The 19,218-nt window shown below is 44.5% G+C and overlaps 1 protein-coding gene and 1 pseudogene across 7 annotated transcripts in view; both read left to right on the top strand.

Annotated features, from left to right (window-relative positions):
* Positions 1-7,734: 7,734 nt before the first annotated feature.
* LOC136654618 (5S ribosomal RNA) lies at positions 7,735-7,851 on the top strand (annotated as a pseudogene).
* A 3,775-nt stretch (positions 7,852-11,626) lies between these two features.
* Positions 11,627-19,218, top strand: part of ICA1 (islet cell autoantigen 1) — a 77,233-nt gene continuing 69,641 nt past the window's right edge. For 2 of the 7 annotated variants that reach the window (XM_066627866.1, XM_066627862.1), the window contains exons 1-2: positions 11,627-11,751; positions 15,090-15,150. The gene's annotated coding sequence lies outside the window, so the exon portion shown is untranslated. Of the gene's footprint in view, positions 11,752-13,443; positions 13,570-15,089; positions 15,151-19,218 lie in introns of all 7 variants that reach the window. The other 5 variants (XM_066627865.1, XM_066627861.1, XM_066627864.1 and 2 more) reach the window with 3 other exon arrangements.

Below are 19,218 nucleotides of genomic sequence, written 5' to 3'. Positions count from 1 at the left end.
CTTCATCTCTTTTAAGTATTTCCTCTCTTAAGTATTTCATCTCAAAAGAGATGGGAAAGGACATGCAGAAATGTCCTATATGTTCCTATGTATCTTATTAATATTATAAGGTTTATAGCTTTATAATGCTTTATAGCATTATTAGTATTCTAGAAAAAAAAAATTTTTAAAGCCCAGATGGACTACACGAGCTTATGTCAGGAGAATCCAAAAATCTAAACTCTAAGAAGTCATCAGTAAATATCTCACACAGCACAGGAAACCATCCTTACTAGAGTAGGGGTATCTGCATTGCCCCTGCACTTTACAAGAGAAAAATTGTCCTTACGGTTATTTAGCAGATTGATCCATGCTGTAAAAAACTACCGTTTTTCTTAATTCAGATAACATTTCAGTCACTTCTCTCAATTCAGCAAAAGAGCCTGAGATAACAAGCAATACTTGTACCCTGGAAGTGGGGCTGAAAAGACTATTTTCCACACCAATTGGTACTTCTCTGCAGACAAAACATAGTTTTTCATCTTTAAACAAGTGCTGCTCCTCAGTAGGGCAGAGGGTGCAGCTGCCAGCAGATAAAAGAATAGATGTTAAACATCCTGAATAGATGTTTAACAACCTACCACATAACTGTATAGGAAGGTGCAAGAGAACCTGCCAAAGTGACACACATAGTCGCAGCATAGTAATAATAACAACAACAACAACAACAACAGGTATTTATATACTGCCTTTCTTGGTCTTTATTCAAGACTTTATTCAAGGCAGTTTACATAGGCAGGCTTATTTAAATCCCTTATTAAATAGGGATTTTTACAATTGAAAGAAGGTTCTTTCTTTCAAGAACCACTACATTCAGGTGTTTCATTCCGATCTGGCTTCACATTCTGGCCTCCATCCTCCCACGCTCAGAGCAGATGGAATAGCTCGGCTTCAGCTTGTCAGCTGCTTCAAGGTCGCACGGTGCCGGTGGCCTCGAACTGGCGACCTTGTGGATGTTATCTTCAGGCAGATGGAGGCTCTACCCTCTAGACCAGACCTCCTGCCCATGTTATAGTACATGTTATAACCATCAGACTATTCAAACATTTTAAGTTAATCATGTACCTTTAAACCCATTCATAATAAATTGCACATTATTTTAATTACAATTTTTGTATCTGTAAATAATTAAAACTCAGTATTTGAAGGTATTGAAAGAATGGGAAGACAACTAATAAATAAAACCTATTGCTTATTAGCCCTTTATAAGACCGTAATCTTTATGTGAATCCTGAGCAGCGGTGGAGCAGCAAGACTGAACCAGCAAGCCCTGACCCTGTATCAACATACTCCCAAAATATTGCCCTGCATATATATAGTAATAATAATAATAATAACAGGTATTTATATACCGCCTTTCTTGGTCTTTATTCAAGGCGGTTTACATAGGCAGGCTTTATTAAATCCCTATTAAATAGGGATTTTTACAATTTCAAAGAAGATTCTTTCTTTCAAGAACGACTACATTCAAGGTGTTTCATTCCGATCTGGCTTCACATTCTTCATAGTACTTGTCTCCTGTTACAAACACTATAAGAGAGATTCTATGATCTGGGATACTGGACATGCACCATAGTTGTCATGGGGAGGGGCTTGTTGGCCTGTTCCCATTCCCGTTTACTCATTTGAGAACCATGTTAAGGTAAAGGAGATGTCTTTTTTAACATTTTATTTTTAATTTCCTATTACTGTAACAAATCAAAACCTAGACAGGGCTAAAAAAAAAATAAATGCTGTAACTTTTTTGACTTAACTTACAGCCACATCAATTGAAGTTTTCCCCCACCAATGCAAATTAAGGACACAACCCACCTTGCAGTTCTCTTGTGCAAAAAAAAATCAAATAAAAAAACACCCATACAAGTGGAATATGTCTTTAGCCAACTACGACTAAACCAATTGATGCTTGCAGCCTTACTGCATTTCACCCTATCCCTTATGACTTATTTACCGTATGACCAGTTAAGAACATTAGAAGAGCCCTGCTGGATCAAGCAAAGGTTTATCTAGTCCAGCTTCCTGTATCTCACAGTGGCGTGGATGCCACCTGGGCCCGGTGACTTATTGATCTTTAATTTGTCATAATTTTGTCAGTGTGATGAGGATACAAGGACATCTGCAAGAGGGATCTGAAGGCCTTAGGAATGGACCTCAACAGGTGGGAAACCCTGGCCTCTGAGCGGCCTGCTTGGAGGCGGGCTGTGCAGCATGGCCTTTCCCAGTTTGAAGAGACACTTGGCCAACAGTCTGAGGCTAAGAGGCAAAGAAGGAAGGCCCATAGCCAGGAAGACAGACCAGGGACAGACTGCACTTGCTCCCAGTGTGGAAGGGATTGTCACTCCTGAATTGGCCTTTTCAGCCACACTAGACGCTGTTCCAGAACCACCATTCAGAGCGCGATACCATAGTCTTTCGAGACTGAAGGTTGCCTACAGATGAGGAAGGGCAATCACCTTTGGACAGAAACCATTACAGAGCCCATACTTTTAAATTGTTTTATCTCATGCCCCCTTGCAAAGCAGAGGTGAGCAACACGTAAAGTAAACCCTATGTGTCAATGGCTTTGCATGAATCTCATCCCCTCTCTCACAGGCAAGCGTAAGAGATCATCCTGCACAAATCCTATTGACTGTAGGAACAGTTCAAATGGATATTCATGCAACAGATGTTAACCCTTCAAGTTAATTTCTTGAAGGAGGACAGAACTCTGAAGAACCATGAGGCTCAATGGATTATGGAGAATCTGCAGGGGAGAGACAGAGTTGCTCAAAGATCTAGCTCTTTCAAACATGCCATTCAGTTTTATGCCTGCATTCTAATACAGCTTACCTTTTCTTCCTCTTTTTAAACTGTCTTCACTTCATTATATGCAGACACAATCAAACAGCAGCAGATTTAGCTGCAGTCACTGACCACATCCACACCCACCTCCAACGGAAATTCAGAAGCTGCCTCAACTCCACTCTCAAAACCAGGATGACCACCACTGTGTTGAAGGTGGCTTTAGCAGCCTTACTCCAAGTAAGGCAAACAGAATATTTTATCCTTTAATGTACATTTTGGTCATAAGGCAGTGTTTCTCAAATTTTTCCGTTTGGTGGCTCTCGTGACCTACTGGACCATTGGCCATAGCTCCCCATTAGGGCTGCAATCCTATAATTGTATAGGGCAGTGGGTTTTTCGTGAAGATTCCACAGCTCCTCCAGCTGGTTTCCCTGGCTCCTTGGGGAGCCACAGTTCATAATTCGGGAACCACTGCCACAAGGGGTGTTATCATAAAGGATTATTCCTGATTCCCCTTTGCTTTTTGTTGATACTTTTAGGTTACTGGTCCTTGTAATGCTACAAGTGTACCGTATGCAATTCTTTCAAATAAAAGGCAGAGGGAAGTTCACTGAGTGCAAACTTTATTTCCAGACATGCAAAACCAAAGCTGGCAAAGTCAAGCGCTCAAAGGGAAGGTGGTGACGGATCTCAAGTATATTTATTTTATACTATACTTTCAAACACACCTTGCAGTTTTCCCACAGAACTGTGTCATTTTGCCTGGAAGCCTTGGCAGTGAACAAAATTGGTGTCAAATTTCCCCAAAAGAAAAAAAAAGTACGCCTCTTACTACTCTGCGGAGAATTGTCAAAAGGCTCAATTGGTGTCCATTATATAGATGACAAGTGAAATACTTTTTTAGGAGAAAAAGAAAAAAACCATTATGGCAATGCTGAGCTCAAAACAGAGAATGTTAAGTACAGTATGCCCAAAAGTCTTACTGAAATGGATTGGCTTGTGCACTAAGAAGTCACATCCCATAGATTTCAATGATGCCCAAGTGCATCTGGATTATGATTACCAATTAGGCCAGGGGTCTCCAAACTTTTCCGCCAGAGGGCCGCATCAAATATCTGGCATGGTGCTGAGGGCTGGGGGGAAAAAATTACAATATAAAATTTACATAAATACATTACAGATGGAACTTGAATGAATAAATGGGCTTAAATTTTCAGGATTTCTCCAAGTACAAACCCACAAAATAAAGCACATACTCAAATTGACACCCAAATGGAGGCCTTCCTGACCCTCAGAAAGCCTTCTAAGGCCTTCAGAGGGCACAAAAAGTTACTTCCAGTTTTTTGGGAAAACCAGGAAAAACACCCTTCAGATGCAAATGGAGCACGGCTCCTATTGTGTTCAGTCAAGCGGGCCAGAGGCTGGCCATCGACCAGATAGAGGCTCGCCGCAGGCTGCATTTGGCCCCTGGGCCAGGATTTGGATACCCCTGAATTAGGCAAATTATGGCAGGAATATTGGGGGCTTTAATACTTTGTCCCTTGTCATCATTCCTACTGAGATTGCTGGGGAAAGGCTGCACTATTTATAGCAGTACAAAAGTTCAATGGACTTTTTTATTACTATAAATTGTGGGGGGGGGGGGAGAGCCTCTGAAACCACACTATGGGCAAGGGCAACTGTATCAGTTTTGCTCTAGATCTCCCTACTCCATGGTAGTTTTACCAAAATCAAGGACTTAAATGATCAGGTCACTAATGAATTGTAAGGTGGAGCCAGCCCTCAGTTGGAGAGAGAATTCTGGAATATTTAAAAAAATTAGGCATTACTTAGGAAAACTTAGGAAACCCAGCAATCCTAAGATCCCACTGGGTCAGCACAAGTTCCTTATGCCGGCCCAGGATTGTTGCAAACGTGCTCTAAGTCAGGGCCTAGGAGAGGGGGGTAAAGGGGCCAAAGGAGGGGGCCCAGAAATTTCCTGGGGTCTGACATTTTCCTATCTGCTGGGGACACTACCATGACCGGAGATGCTGGGGACACTACTGATGCCACATGGGTGGGTAGACCTGGGCTCCAAAGACTTTTCCAGCTGTCTCTACCCTCCCCTCACCCTGTTTTGCCCCTCCCTGCCCCTATTTTGCTCACTCATCACCACCCTCCCCTGTTCTGTTTCACCCCTCCCCCTTTGCAAAGGGGCCCAAAAGAAACTTTGTACCCCCTGATAAAATTCCTCTCAGAGGCCCTACTGTAAGTCACATCTGCAATGACTTGGGAGTAGGCCACGGCAGCAGAAGGACGTGCACCTGCCTGCTTCCACCAGATCCAAGGGCATAGAGAGTAAGGAAGCTCTGGCCTGGGGAGGCTGGCACGGGGCTTAGGTGGGTGAATCAGGCCCGGGAGGGGGGTGCACAAAGGCTGGATCCTAACTCCCCACCTGACTAGCCAGGCCTTACACCGAGCTGCTTGGATCTGTGCCAGGAATTTAGCTGATGCAAATTCGAGTAGCCCCACTGAGGTGGCTGGGGCTTTACTTGGGGTAACAGTTGCACCAGGTCCACCTCCAAACCTGCACTAGATACAGTGCAGGCCAGTTGACCTGCCTGTTCCAGAGCAGGTTAGGATTGGGCTGTGAGTTAATATCCAACCATAGCAAAGTGTCTCATAGTTCTATACTAGAGGGAAAAAAATTTCCTTCCAATTATACTTTGAGAGAATAAATACGAGTCTATAGTTAGCATTGAAATTAACATTAGGGATGGTAGAATAAGGGATATGAAGTGTCTAATCAATTTTTTTCCAGTAGTAGAAAATCAACAGAAAGATTATCTGCAATCTTATAGATTCTGCATGGTCAAACTGGAGGATAACTTACTGAATGCACTGGGGTATTAATATATACTGTAATGTGTTATTACTGATTTTGTATAACTGAATGTATTTTTCAAAAAAAATTGGACAAGTCACTACCTTTCAACCTAAGCCACTTCACAGGGTTCTGTAATAATACGTCAGGATAACTACATGAGATTCTTGGAGGAACAATAGCATACAAATGAGTTCACTCCCCACCTGCAAGACCAAGATGAAGCTGAGTTGAAGCCTGGGCACAAGCTGTCAGTAAGAGCAGTACAGGTATTAATAAAGACTGTTGAGTTATTAAAGTGCATTTAAAAGAAAAGAACAGGAACACACTCACATTAATCGAAAACGGTCATAAAATGTATTTTGGGCTAAGAATACATCTGGATAAGCAAAGTTGTGTTTTTTAATAATGTCCAGGGTATAATTAAAGTATGTGCTGTTTTACATTTTATTTATGCAATAAATGAACAAATTAGCATTCCAAATGGGTGGCTAACTGGCAGATTTTGTTCTTAACACTGAGAATCCACACAGATCCACCCCCACACCAGCTCCTGTACACCTACTAAACAGTTCCATTTTGGTGAAAGAAATAATCCTAGCTTATGAGAGTTGATTTTTTTTTTTATAGGACACACACCAGATGCTTACTGCAGATGCTTTATTCTTGTTATTCAAATTCAGAGAAGTTCACCATTCATTTGGTACTGCATATGCTGGTAAATGAATAAGGAGACAGCATATCAATGATGGACAAACAGAAAGGAAGTTGAACTGAGCACAAAGCACATAACACAGTACAAAGGTAGGAAAGAATGTGGGAATTAAAATACTGTGAATATTGTGCAAGTGATCCATTATGCTAAATATCATCAGGTAAAACACAACAGACAGGAAATCATTCTTAAAATATTTGCAATTTAAAAAAAAAGTACACCCTGCCTTTCCAGTTAAAAACTGCGCAATTAAACTGCAATCAAAATGCCAGGATAAAAAAAATTCCAAGTCATGAAGTTAAGAGGTGTGCAATACAGGATATTTTCAGTTGAAAGTTCTGTGTTCTGGCAAAAACCCAAATAAATGCTTGTTGAAAAAAATACATATATTTATTGAAATTTTATTTACAATTGGTGGAAAGCCTTACAAATCAAATCACAATATGATAGGTCCAATCAAAATAAAATGTCAGTTACTAACAACTTTATGATCAGAACCTCATAAGTCCAGCATAAATATAAAGCTATCTGACAAAGAGTAAAATCTGAGAAGTCCATTTAAAGTTAGTTACCATTATCAACAAAACAAAAATCAAATTTGTATAAATCCGACAAAAAATGTGAGATCTGCAAAATCCCGATTATAAACTGAAACAAGATGTAAGAATAGCATTAACAAGAAACAAAATCTTATATGTTCAACTGAACTGAGATTTAAATTAACAGAAAGCCAAGTCATATAAATCCAGTCAAGATGTAAGATTTAAGCTGACACCAAATATTAGTCTTTTAAATCCAACCAAAGCATAAGATTTAACATAAAGCAAGATAATAAAAATCCAGCCAACATTTAAGATTTAAAACAGTGATAGAAAGCAAAATATTTGATGTCTAACCAATTTATGAGAATTAAATTAACAGACACAATCAAGGAAAGCTTAGTTGTCTCACAACCCAATCCTATCCAAACTTTCCTGGGAGTAAGCCCCTTTGACTCTAATGGGACTTATTTCTGAGTAGACATGCATATGATTGGGCTGTCAGTTATAGCATATGCACCCTCTTATGTCCATATTGCTCATGCAACAGGACCTGTTTAGTTCCTCGTTTCAGATAAACTGAGGACAAATGTCGATTAACTAAGGTTTAATGCTTCCAGTGATGTATATATTAAGTTTTGAATTAAGAATAAATACGAATTAAGTTTTGCAATTTATAATGACTATTAAAGCTTTCCATAATTCTAAAAAAGATATTCCCATGCTATCCTGTCAAATGCTTTTGCTGCATCATGAAAGCAGTAGAGATTTTGAGATGTGGGCATTATCAAGGATGCAGCAACTGTTACCCTGCACATGCCCAGTCTCATCTGATCTTGGAAGCTAAGCAGGATCAGGCCTGGTTAGTACTTGGATGGGAGACCGCCTGGGAATACTGGGTGTTGTAGGCTTATACCATAGTCTTTTGAGACTGAAGGTTGCCAACCATTTTTCACTGTTCTAATATTGTCTCTTAATTGCCTTCCTTTCTGTGCACAAGTTAGTCATAACTTAATCTCTACTAATTTCGGTGGGATTTAGTCATGACTTGAGTACACAGGTGGCAGGGAGGAGAGCCAGCAGTGGCCACACCGGGGAGTAATAGTGGTTAGCCCTCTATGCATTCTTTCCAGCCGTTTTCTCTTTTTTCTCCCTAGTCAGTAGTTGAACAGGGCAGGGGAGAAACTGGTAGATATGCCTGCTGCCATTATCCCAAACTAAAGAGACCAGGCAGGAGGGGTCTATCTAGGAAACACCACCATTCCCAGGAGAAGCATACAGAACCTGGGTCGTTTTTTTAATTTGTTAAAAATCCAATTGTAGTATGTCCGTGAGCAATCACATGGGACAATCTACTGAATTACCCATGAACACGTACTAGGCAGGCAAGGAGTAAAAATATACTCGGTTTATAAAAAATCTAAAAGGAATTAAACAAAATAGGAATGGAGATAGAGAAAAGTACAGCAAGCAGGCATGGAAAATGCCTGAGCTCAGCTGGATGGGCCCAAAGAAACAGCTCGACCAAAATGAATGTGGTAGCTAGTAACACCTGGCAGTATGTTCAAGTCCCATCCTGGTGCCCTCCCTTGCATCTGGCATTCTGAGGTAGCCTACTTCTAAAACCAGGAGGTTGCCCATACCCATCACAACTTGTAACCAGTAATGGACTTTCCCTCCAGAAATCTGTCCAATTGTCTTTTAAAGGCATTCAGGTCAGATGTCATCACCACATCCTGTGGCAAAGAGTTCCACAGACTAATTACACACTGGGTAAATCCTGTTTTTCTTTTGTCTGTCCTAACTCTCTCAAAGCCCAATACTGAACGGTGTGTGCCAGCTTACCACCAGCATGCACTGTTGCAAACATGCTGTGAGACACATTTGTGGGCCCTAGCGTTGGTGGTAGCCCAGCGCTGGCCGGCACTGGGCTACTGCTGGGCGGCCACTGGAGCTCCGCCACTGGGTGGTCGCATGGACCGCCAAGCAGTGGAGAGGTAAGTGGGGGAGGTGGGGAGGAGGCGTTCCCGGGAAGTGGGAGGTGGGTGGAGAGGGTGGGCAGGAGGCGTTCCAGGGAGGGGGAAGGCTGGGAGAAGGCAGAGAGGAGGCGTTCCGGGGAGGGGGGAGGCTGGGAGAAGGCAGAGAGAAGGCAGAGAGGAGGCGTTCCGGGGAGGGGGGAGGCTGGGAGAAGGCAGAGAGGAGGCGTTCCGGGGAGGGGGAGGCAGGACCAGTGGCGCTTTGCTCCACCAAATCCTCTGTGTTGTGCTTGCTGCCCTTTAGGTTGGCCGTGAATCAAGTAGCCCCATTGCAGGGCTACTCGCTTTACATGGGGGAAGGGGACGCAAGTCCTGTCTTCCCGAGGAGCTGCTGCCGGAAAAGAACATCCCATCCCCTGCATCATTTTATGTGTCTCAGGGCCCAATCCTATCCAACTTTCCAGCACTGGTGCAGCTGCAATGCAGCCCCGAGGGATGTTCCCATACCTTCAGGAGGCCTCTGTGACTGCCTCCCCACCACAGGATGCAGTACACTTCTCATTGGCATGACTGCCCTGGCACTGGAAAATTGGATAGGACTGGGCCCTGAATCATGTCCCCGTCCCCCCCAGGAGACTGAAGAGCCCCAAAGCAGCTATAAACAAACAAACAAACAAACACCTCTACAGGTGAACTGGCAGTGAAGCCAAATTCAGGAGGCATTCACCTGCAAGGAAAGGAAACACCTCACCTTTTTTTTGCTTTTTTTTTTTCCTTTTGTGCAGCAGTCTAAGTGCCCAATCCTATGCCACTTTTCAGCACCAATGCAGCCTTGATGTAAGGGAGCAACAGCCCAATCCTATGCATACCTTCTCAGACAAAACTCCCATTATAGTCCGTAGGACTTGCTACCAGGTAAGCATGGACATAGACCAACAGGCCTTGCTGAGGAAGAATCAGCATGGCTTCTGTAAGGGTAAGTCTTGCCTCACGAACCTTATGGAATTCTTTGAAAAGGTCAACAGGCATGTGGATGCGGCAGAACCCATAGACATTATATATCTGGACTTTCAGAAGGCGTTCAACACGGTCCCTCACCAAAGGCTACTAAAAAAACTCCACAGTCAGGGAATTAGAGGACAGGTCCTCTCATGGATTGAGAACTGGATGAAGACCAGGAAACAGAGAGTGGATGTCAATGGGCAATTTTCACAATGGAGAGAAGTGAAAAGCGGTGTGCCCCAAGGATCTGTCCTGGAACCAGTGCTTTTCAACCTCTTCATAAATGACCTGGAGATAGGGTTGAGCAGTGAGGTGGCAAAGTTTGCAGACAACACCAAATTTTTCTGAGTGGTGAAGACCAGAAGTGATTGTGAGAAGCTCCAGAAGGATCTCTCCAGACTGGCAGAATGGGCAGCAAAATGGCAGATGTGTTTCAATGTAAGTAAGTGTAAGGTCATGCACATTGGGGCAAAAAATCAAGACTTTACATATAGGCTGATGGGTTCTGAGCTGTCTGTGACAGATCAGGAGAGAGATCTTGGGGTGGTGGTGGACAGGTCGATGAAACTGTCGACCCAATGTGCGGCGGCAGTGAAGAAGGCCAATTCTATGCTTGGGATCATTAGAAAAGGTATTGAGAACAAAACGGCTAATATTATAATGCCGTTGTACAAATCGATGCTAAGGCCACACCTGGAGTATTGTGTCCAGTTCTGGTCGCTACATCTCAAAAAAGAAATAGTGGAGATGGAAAAGGTGCAAAAGAGAGCGACTAAGATAATTGCTGGGCTGGGGTACCTTCCTTTTGAGGAAAGGTTATGGCCTCTTCAGGCTAGAAAAGAGGTGCCTGAGGGGGGACATGATTGAGACATACAAAATTATGCAGGGGATGGACAGAGTGGATAGAGAGATGCTCTTTACACTCTCACATAACACCAGAACCAGGGGACATTCACTAAAATTGAGTGTTGGGAGAGTTAGAAAAGACAAAAGAAAATATTTCTTTATTCAGCATGTGGTTGGTCTGTGGAATTCCTTGCCGCAGGATGTGGTGATGGCGTCTGGCCTGGACGCCTTTAAAAGGGGATTGGACAAGTTTCTGGAGGAAAAATCCATTATGGGGTACAAGCCATGATGTGTATGTGCAACCTCCTGATTTCAGAAATGGGCTATGTCAGAATGACAGATGCAAGGGAGGGCACCAGGATGAGGTCTCTTGTTATCTGGTGTGCTCCCAGGGGCATTTGGAGGGCCTATGGCCTGATCAAGTGGGGCTGTTCTTATGGTGGGATTGCAGCCCAAATGTCCCCATACCCTGGGGAGGCCTCTGTGACTGCCTCCCCACCACTGGATGCAACGCACACACCATTGGGACAGCTGCACTGGAAAACTGGCTAGGATTGGGCCCTAAAGCTGCAATCCTAGCCACACCTGGGAGTAAGCCCCATCCTTACCTGCAATCATTACCTGGGAGTAAGCCCCATCGACTCTAATGGATTTACTTCTGAGTAGACATGCATAGGATGGGTAGCCCCCCCCCCCCATGTAAGAATGTGGCCTCTTTCCTGATCTCTGCGGGGAGGCAGGGACGTCTCCAGGCTGCTGCATCCTCTGCAGCCAGACAATAGCAGGAAGCGGGCTGTGGGCAGGGCTGCTCCCTGCTGCTGAGGCCAGCCAGGAGGGGAAGGTCAGCGGCTGCGGAGGAGGAGGAGGCGGCAAGGACGGAGGTGGCCACGGAGGCTCCGCCCCGCTCGGGGCCGTTCTGCTGCCGGGCGGAGGCATTGTGACGCTGGCGGCGCTGGAGTCCCCGAGGCCGCGGCGGTGACGGTCCAGGTGAGGTGTGGGGAAGGGGGTGGGGGAGGCGTCGCGGGCGGGCAGGCAGGTGCCCGGGGTGGACACACGCGGGCGCCCAGGTGCCATGGGGGGACCTCGCTGAGGAGCGGCAGGTGGAGACGGTGTCACCTTCGCGCGCGCGGTGCGTTTTTGTGCGCGGCCCTCCTCTCCCCGGGCTGGAAGAGCAGGTTCTCCGGCGGGCAGCCGGCCCCGGGGTGCTGCAGGGCGGGGCGGGCGGGCGGGGCTGGGAGAGGCGGGGGAGCCACCTGGCCGGCCAGGGAAGCGCCGAGCCCCAGGAAGAGGAGGAGGTGGGTCGAGGCGCGCCACGTCGCCTTCTGCAGAGGCGAGGCGCATCCGTGGACTGTCCCCTGCCCATGTCCCTGTCCCTAAATGGCATCCCTTTCTCTCCCCCCCCTTGCCTCTCTCCTCCCTCTAGCACAGATGACACCAGCAGGTGTATTTTTTCCCCTCCCCCCTTTTAATGCCATCATTTTGCTGCTTGCTTTCCTTAATCCAGCCATTTTCAACCACTGGGCCAGGGCGTGCCACGAGTGGCCCACAGGTGTGCTGCAGGAATGGGGGGGAAGGTCATTGGTTAGTCGGGCCAATGGGGGGATGTGAGCCCCATCATGGTGTGCCTTGTCAAGTGTCCAAACCCAATGGTGTGCCTTGACAATTGTAGTGCTGTGTCCGTGTGCCGTAAGTTGAAAAAGGTTGAAAATCACGGCCTTAGAGCCCAATTCTGTGCATCTCTACTCAGAAGTAAGTCCCATGAGTTTCAGTGGGGCTTACTCCTAGGAAAGAGTGGATAGGATTGGGCTGTTGATCATTATCACGGCTCCTCCTGCTGCTGCTCACAGGCCATCAAAGTCCCCTCATGGTTTTAGACTACAGTAGTGGTTCTTAACCAGTGGTACAGCTACCACCAGTGGTACTTGATTGAGGCAGTAGTTCTCATTCCTTTAGCACCGGGACCCACTTTTTTAAGAATGAGAATCTGATAGGACCCACCAGAAGTGATGTCATGACTGGAAGTGACATCATCAAGCAGAAGAATTTGTAACCATCCTAGGCTTCAATCCTACCCACACTGACCCAGGAGTAAGTCCCATTTACTGTCATTGTTAAAAGAATATACATAGTAGCTTGTTAAAAGTACTGGTCTGTAACATTTCCCCAAATGCAATCACATACCATGGTATCATCAAGTCTAATATATTAAAAATATATTAAAAATAAAAGACTGAAATGAATGGGGACCCACCTGAAATGAATGGGGACCCACCTAGTGGGTCCCAACCCTCAGTTTGGGAAACACTGGAGTAGGGGCAGCAGATCCAATGGAGGACAGAGTACCTAGATTATAGTTATAGTATATATAACTATATATAAGGAGGTTATAGTACCTATAACCATTGTATAAAAGAGGACATTTTGGCAGGTGCAGCTTTTGAAACCCTCCCATGTTGAGCTGCACCTGCCAAACCTTCTTCTATACCAGGGGTCTCCAGACCCTGGCCTGAGGGCCAGATGCAGCGCTCCGCAAGCCTCTTGATCCCCTGTGGGCCTCTGGCCTTCTCCACTGAATACAATGGGTAGGGGTGTTCTGAGGGCTGGGGAAGCCATACACAGCCTCCCCAGCCCCCAGAATTCCTAAAAACATCCTGATTTTTTTTTTTTAAAAAAAAACAGGATGGGATTTTTTGGACCCTCTGAAGACCTCGGAAGGCTTCCTGTGTGTTGAGGAGGCCTCCCTTGCACTCAGAACATGCTCCGGGTGTTTCCTGTGATATGCTGGTTCTGAGATTTTTACTCCGTGTAAGTCTCTTTTTTTTTAATTTTATTGATGTTTAATTTTTTAAAGTGTGTGTTTACTCCATGTAAGTAAGCTGCTTGAGGGGTGAGCGAATGGGAGTCCGTTTGAGTGTGTACTTTATTTCTGTTGTGTGTTGGTGCTTGGAGAAATCCTGGAACTTTGAGCCCATTCATTCATTCATTCATTCCATCTCTAATGTATTTATTTAAATTTTATATTTAAAATTTGTTTTTCTGGCCCTTGACACCATGCTGGTTATTTGATGCGGCCCTCTGGCCTAAAAGTTTGGAGACCCCAGTTCTGTACAATGGTTAAAGGTATAGTCACTCTGTCCTCCATTGTATCTGGTCACCCTGTACTTGAGGTGGTGTCTGGTGGTACTCGCGGGACCCCTGAACCCCAGCTGCCTAGCAACGAGACCAGGAACATGACCCAACAAACAGCAGTAGCAGGCTTGGCTTGGCAGGCGAAGCTACAAAGCATACTTTTCTGCACTCAAAAAAGTTCCTGAGCCTCTTACTGGTGTTTGTCAGTTTGCATCTGGCCTCCAGACCAAGAAGTAACTGGCTATGATGTCATCGTCAGTTACTTCCAGCGGTACTTTGATTAGATGGACCATGTGCAGCGGAAGACAAACATGGAGAAACACAGGACTAGAGCAAGCGCTCCATCATTGCCATGAAACCTAGATTTGAATGGTGCCCACAGTCTTGCTAGACATGAACTGGGCTGATGGGTTGCAGCTCTGATGGTGGAAAAATATCTGATGACTTCTGTGGATGACTTTTGATGGTCTGTAAGTTCATGTGATGCATTCCTGGCCCAGAAAGAGCAATAGGTTGACTATAAGGACTGAAGGGATAGGACTGAGACTGCTTCCCATCTTTCCCTTCTTCATTTTAAGAAGAGCACTAATGGGCACTACTGGACATTAATTTGTATAGTTGCTGCCCCTGTTGCTTGGAATTGCCTTCTGGAACACCTGTCTGATGTTTCCTTCTTCCAAGTCTGTTCTTAAAACTTGTGTTTGACACCACGCTTCAGGCTTTCCCACACTTTCCATACTGTAGCAACTTGTTCCTCAAACGATCGCACATGCTTACCCACTGGCTTGCTTCCTCCATTGTGTCAGCTTCTAGATTGTAAGCTCCTCAGGGCAGGGACTTTTCTTGTCAGCCCAGTAAAGTGGTTTGTTGATAGTTTCTGTATGTAGAAAGTTTTTTCTTTAATAAACGTGAATATTCAGGCGTGATATTTGTTCTCAAGCTGCTCTGTGAGATGGTGACTTGCTGAAAGCCATTCTGTGTGAGCCTCATAAACGTGTGGGGGTTTCAGCTTGGGTTTGATAAGGCCAAGCTTTTTCAAAAAAAGCTCTGTCCACCTGTGGGAGGGAAACACAATTAAACCAATCTTAGTGGCATTTTGGTTTGGCATCTGAGTTGGATTGTAGTGGGGTGACTTTTATCAGCAATGAATCAAACTACAAAAAGTGATCGTAAATTGAAAATTGTTTACTTTCTAGTGGGATGTCTTTGGAGTACAATAGCTCATGCCCCTCCTGGAGGAAGTAAGCTGATGTGAAGGTAATGGAACAGAAAGCCTTCTCTGTTGATGTCATTCCATCCTTATAGGCCTACAGTGGGCTCAGTTGTATGCTATGCTGTTGCCCAAGTCACATTTGAACTCTTTAGATCAGGGGTGTCCAAAGTTTTTGGCAGGAGGGTCACATCATCTCTGTGACACTGTGTCAGGGACCGGGAAGGGGGGGAGAATTAATTTACATTTAAAATTTGAATAAATTTACATAAGTTTACATAAGTGAATATATTAAACATGAACTTATATGAATGAATGGTCTTGCAATAGCTCAAGGCCTATAAAAGGCCTTGCAGAAAGCAAGGCTGGCCTTTCCTCTGCTGCCACTACTGCATCACAGACATGAAACAGCAAGCAGTGGAGGGAGCCCTCATTCCACAGCTCACATGAGAGGTCAAACAGTTGCCCTCACACTGAAAGCAGTTGCGTCGAGCCAGTGCGGGCTCCAGCAAGTCTCCCAAGGGCCATTGGAGACTGGGGGCTCCCTGAGGGCCGCATTGGGAGTCCTCAAGGGCCGCAAGTGGCCCCAGGGCCGGGGTTTGGGCACCCCTACTCTAGATCCTCAGGGAAATAGAGATCTGTGAAACTGGTGGGTAGAATGTGAAATGGAAAGCATGCAGTCCATGTTGATTGCTGCAAGGGAGACTTGAGTTCAAGGGCCTTTTTCAGCTTCATCTGAAAAGCCTCATCTGCATTTGAAAAATTTATTCTTTGCATAGCACCATCTTTGTAAAATGAGAAGAGCGGATACTTGCTGCAAAGGTTGTTGGGAGAAAAAATAAACCAAAAATTGTAAATAATTCAGGTCATAAGCACTCTATAGTGGTATGTGGAAAGAGTAGCATACTGAGGCAACCTGACTGAACTCTGAGTAGACATGCACAAGATTGTGGTATAAGGTTGCAATTCTGTATGTGCTTTCCTGGAAGTAAGTCCCAATGAACACAGTAGGTCTACTAATTTTAAGTTGTTATGTGCTGAATGACTTACAGTTTCTGGTTTTTCACCAACAACCTGTGAATATATGTTCAGATGTATGATAATAACTGCAACCCTTTCTGGACTGTACCACTTCAGAATTCAAGTGGGGGGGGGAATCACAGGATTGAATGTACATTTGTGTGCTTTTCTTTTATTTTCTACATTTAATACTTAGAAAATTGGACATCTTCACATTCAGGGAATTATTTATATGAGGAAACATTCAGAATGCTGGTTGACAGACACATGCTTGAACTGATACAGTCCATGGAAGAATGTTAGCATATGACATTTCTGCATATGTAACTTGACTCTTAGTTGGGATTCATTATAACACAAGCCTCTTGTATTGAGCAGCATATGTATATAGGAGTGTCCTTTGGGTCTGGGGGGGCCCCAAAGAATTGTTAATTTTTCCTTTGAAGATGGTCATCCTTTCTCAGTCAAGTAATCCATTGTGATGGGGGTAGGGACTGGGAATGTTTCTTCATAGACATAAAATTAAGGAAGTCATAATTCTTCCATTCCTCTATCACATTTGAGGCATGATCCTGCTGGAAGTTAACTCTTAAGTCCTATTAATTGTCCAGTGAGATTGAATTCTGAATGTACTACACACCATTCTGGGCCTTACTATGTATCCTTATTTTTAAGAGACCGCACTGGTTCATAAAGGACCCATCTCCTCTTTGCTCCCTTCTGTCAGGGACTGTGCACGGAGATTGTGTGAAATAGGTGCACAAAATTGACTGGAAGACTCTCATGATGCATGCTTCACAGAGATACTGTTGTGTTGGGATCCCACTGAGAACCTTTTCTGACCAAGAGTGGAAAACCAGGTTGTGAATTTATTTGTCTTGGTGCTTGACTACAGTTCCATAAGTTTTTTGCATATCCTGTACACTTGTATTGAACGAAATAGGTTTGGACTAAAGTAATCAGTAGATTCAAGAAATGTCTCTGCTTGTTTAAAGTTTGAGCTTGTCCATCTCTAGAGCTTGGTATGGGTTATCGTTTTAACGTTATGAAGACATCCAGATGTGTCATGTTAAAAGCAATATATGTAGTGTGGAACGATTGTTAGTTTTAAATCTCTGCTCAGCCATGGAACTCACTGGTATAATAAGCACCATATATGGGCAAGGACTCCACTACTCTACACAGGGTATGATATGGGTATGACACAGTTCTAGGCAAACATGCTTAAATAACATTTCATTGATTGGTGCGACTTACCATTGTAGAAATGTGCTGAAAGATCTTAAGGCACACAGCTTGACTTCCTCTGTATAAAGTGCACACATGTATTATCCAGATACATATTAATCTTTCATTTTTGCATGATAGAACTATTCAGTCTGGGTTACATGCTGATTTCTGTGCCTGAATGTGTACCTGTGGAACTAAATACCACAAGGATGCATTACACACACACCCCATACAAGATTAAGCATTTGGGTGATATTTTTAACTGGAGCACAGTTATAGAAGGCATCCAAGTAGCTACTTATTCAAACATTTAATCAAAGTATAGCAGAGTATTCATGGATGTGGAACTGGGAGAAACAGTTCTGTTCATGCTTCCTCTTTCTATGGAAAAGATTGGCTAATAGGTTGTGTAAGAATTTGCCATGACTTTGCTGCTTTGAAAATTGTTTAGTGCAAACTGTAAGCCAAGCACTCTACAAAATGAAGAGTGATTGAGCCCCTGCACCAGTTGTTGATAAACTGGGTTTAAAATGCAGGATATAAATGGAGATAGTTTGTGGGTTTTGATGAAGCAGTTCAGGAGTGAGGGGAGGGTTAAGTGCAGAGACTGTGCTATAAGTGAGGCTTTATTGGGCATAAGGCAATAGCCCATGCCTACCTAGGAATAATCCTGGCCCTGCCAGAAGCTGCTGTGTGAATTGCAGCAGCGTACAGACTAGTAATAAGGAAGTGTAAAGTAGCGTGGTGAGTCTTTTTTCTTATCTGTATATGTAACTCTGAGTTACTTCAACTTGCTTGGCAGCCCCTTGGCTTGCTTGCGCACAGTTCCTGTGATAATGGCAAGGCTGCTGCCTGGGAGCAAGCCCAATTGGCTGGTGGGGAGAGGAAGAGAGAGAAGGAAGTACCTGTGTCAAGTTGCATGCACTTATTTTTCCCTCTTTCTCCCCCCCCCCCCCCACCTATCAGGTCTGCTCCCAAGCAGTAGCCCTCTCTATTAGGGAGCCCCTGGGAGCAAGCCAGAATGACAGCAATTCTTTTTTCATCCTCTGAAATTGGGAAGGAGGCGGAGCTACCAGGTAAGCAGGAGACCAGAGGGCCTGCACCAAGGGAGACATCACATACATGCAGGGGTCCAAGATCCTTGCATCGCCCCAGGGAACAGGGTAATTGGCATTGGACCTGGCTAAGTTGTAGCTGGTAGAATGTATAAGTCCCTAGACATGGTCTGAAGTCACTTGGTGCAGCAACTTCACAGGTCTGATTGAGTCAGGTCAGTGGGATGGAGATTGCCCAGGAACTTTAGACGGAATTGACCCTGCATGATATTGTTTGACCCCATGCTCCCTGAAGGCAATGCAGGAAGAAGTTGTTTGATCAACCTGCCAACAGGCCGTGTTTGGAGATACTTGAGCTGTGTCTTCTCTGGTGCTCTGCATCTCTGAAGCCATCTGTTTTTGTTCCTCTTCCTTGCTCTGCCTTACCCCTTTGGTTAGCCATTTAGCCTCCAACTGCCTGTGGTTTTCCTCCTTACTCAATCTAGCCAAATTTGCTTCCCACCCCTTTCCAAGCTGCTCCTGACATTGAATTGTTGTGCAATAGTCTTTATGATGGTGGAAACTGGGGGCAATTTGAATCACTTACGTAGTAGTGTTTCTCCAGTAAGGTGCTGGGGTAAGGAAAGGATATACTTGAAAGTGGAAGTATGGAGGGGAAAATGATGGAGAGAAATTACCACATCATAAGTGTGCATGGTTAAATTAGGCTGCAATCCTGTCCACACTTTCCTGGAAGTAAGCCCCATTGACTATAATGGGACTTACTTTTGAAGAGACATGCATGGGATTGGGCTCTAATTCGTTTCGTGA

This window comes from Tiliqua scincoides, chromosome 5, assembly GCF_035046505.1.
Source record: "Tiliqua scincoides isolate rTilSci1 chromosome 5, rTilSci1.hap2, whole genome shotgun sequence".
Taxonomy (NCBI): domain Eukaryota; kingdom Metazoa; phylum Chordata; class Lepidosauria; order Squamata; family Scincidae; genus Tiliqua; species Tiliqua scincoides.
This window is presented reverse-complemented; position numbering and strand designations above follow the sequence as displayed.